A 2,552-nucleotide genomic window follows, 5' to 3' on the forward strand; every position below is an offset into this window, starting at 1 on the left:
ATAGAAAGAGGCAAGAAAAGCATGTGACGGGGTAAAAGTTTTGTCTTTTTTTGTCTACGATGCACAAGGCGAAAGAGAGGTACTCAACTTTCTTTCGGTAAATATGAAATTCTTCATTTACATAAGTACTTAAAAATTTAGACAAGGTTGGAACTTCTGCTGTCGTCGATCCTTTTATAGGTCTGGTACTGTTCCACAATATGAAGCTCGCAGCAGCAGATATTCTGAATCATTAGGAAAAACTTGGTCATCTCAGAGACGATAGGGCTACACTTTTCTGATATAGTAGACGCATAGTTCTACACTATTGATCGTTGGAAGCAACGAGCGCGCAAAAACAATTCGTTTACTGTTTGCCTATTCTTGTCGTTCCTTTGAAGGGCCTGATTTGCCTATCCAATATTTCATAACTACCTTTATATGTATATATATGTTTTGCTATTTGTTTCGTGTTCTATTTGTTAGATCGAGGGTCTACTCTTTTCACAAGATGTCGTTCCCCCTTAAGCCTCAATCCTGTCAGAACAAGCGGCGGCAAACGTTCTATATGAATATCTAGTGTTTTGTGGTTTGCTAGTAGACTCGCCCCTCACCCGCCGATAACTTTACCCAATCCGAAAGGGCCCAATTGTTAGAAAGGATTTTCATCAGAGTTCGGCCCGTAGAACGTGACTCGACGTAGTGATACCTATATAATTTAACTTAGCACTATTTATACCCATAGAAAACAAGCGTTGTCATTTGGTCTTCATCAACGTCGGCCACTTAACCACCTTTACATTTGTGAAATGATCAAATAGATCTTCCGACAATTCCCCCTGTGCGCTATAGCTATTTATAATTCTGGTCACTATTGCTCTGTCAGCCATTTGTAACATGTATTTTAAGTATAAATAAATAACAATTACGCCCATATATATATAACACATATATATGGCGTGTCTGTGTGTAAATAAATATGTGGTTCAAGTAGTATTCGGACATCATTGATCAGCGTAGTTAGTAAATATACATCGAAACGCGATCGACTAGTGATGAAAATTTTGCTTATTTAGTAAAATCAATGCATAGTAAATATAATCCTCCCCCAGGTTTCAGTCGACCTCCAGCCATCGTTGAATAGACATAAGTAGATTAAGAATGGACGAGAGACATCAACCCCTACAATCAACGCAGCACCATCTTGAGAAAATAATGACAAGTGGATAACAAAAAATGGCGGATCGATTGTGCTTGATGATCGTTTTTTAAATTGCATGACAGCTGTCGTGCAAGAAGGACAGGACGAGTATCTTCATGTTCTACGTGTTGTTGTACAATCCACTTTTCATTGTTCGTATGCGTTCAGTGTAGCACAGAATGCACCAAAAGGGCATGGTAGACCGTTGTACTTCTACTTGCCCATAGACTATCTGTTCTTAGCTCAGAAAACTAAGAAAGATGAACACGAAAACTAGAGCTAATTCATTGTGACAAATGTCCACGCATTCGCTACCTAACAACAAACATATTTTTTTTTGCTCATATGATCTGTATACACACGCGCAAACATAGCATCACCATATAACAGGGTTACTGTTTCCTTTTTATCCATGTTTCATGTATAACATGTAGAGCGGAATTAACTTAGGAACGACTAGATATGTAACACACACCAGGCTTCTCTATTAGCGTCATCAGCGCTGTTATTGCCTGATGTAATCGTCTTCGCTGTGGTTTCTAATAAAAATATTGAACGGAGGTTACATTTCAGCTATCTTCAGTTGTTTGTGCTTGGACCTTGTGTATCCGATTTCCTTGTAGCCTCTCGATGTGTGCACGTACTGCGAACCAGGGTTAAAACTACGTTAACCGCTTTTTCGGCTTCATCTTCTTGATAACTGTCAAGTTCGAACAGGTTTTATTGTATAATTGGAAATTCTGATAGCAGCCCATTTAAATCTCAAGAGCGGTTCCGCAGAGTGTCGTCATCAGTTATTATTGTTATAATCACACGTCTATATAATTATTCTTAGTAACTGGCTGTTTGGTACAACATAGGAAAATTTGTTAGCTAGGTTAGGTGTTAGCTAACCCTTCAGTTCTGTCTGTAGCAACAGAAAACAGTGGTGTATATACCAAAAATAGTCGTGGATCACCCGTGTTTTTGCTTTCACAGATTCTGTTCTGACCTATCCTCTGCGACTCTAAAGGGTGTATAACTGTTCGGACGCTGAACAAAGTCTCATGCGTTTAAACGACAGTATCCGTAACTGTTGGCAGATTCTGATGCACATGAGCCTTCCTGTTCTCTTAAAATTGAGATCGACCAGCAGAGGTCGTGATTCCCACAACGGCGATGAACGTGAGGATCTAGCCATTGCTCGGTAGCCCTATTACGCTGGGCCGTGGGATAATGCTCAAGGCGCCTTCATACACCGACGAACAGCAAACTATAATCAAGAGTAACGGATCGCATCGAAAATAGTGTGTATATGTCATCGTTGAATGAACTTACTAAGCTAATTCAAATAGTTTGAAGAGACTAGCTTAGCAGGAACAATCTAGTCACG

The sequence above is a fragment of the Varroa jacobsoni genome, unplaced genomic scaffold (genome assembly GCF_002532875.2).
Source record: "Varroa jacobsoni isolate VJ856 unplaced genomic scaffold, vjacob_1.0 scaffold_1139, whole genome shotgun sequence".
NCBI lineage: Eukaryota > Metazoa > Arthropoda > Arachnida > Mesostigmata > Varroidae > Varroa > Varroa jacobsoni.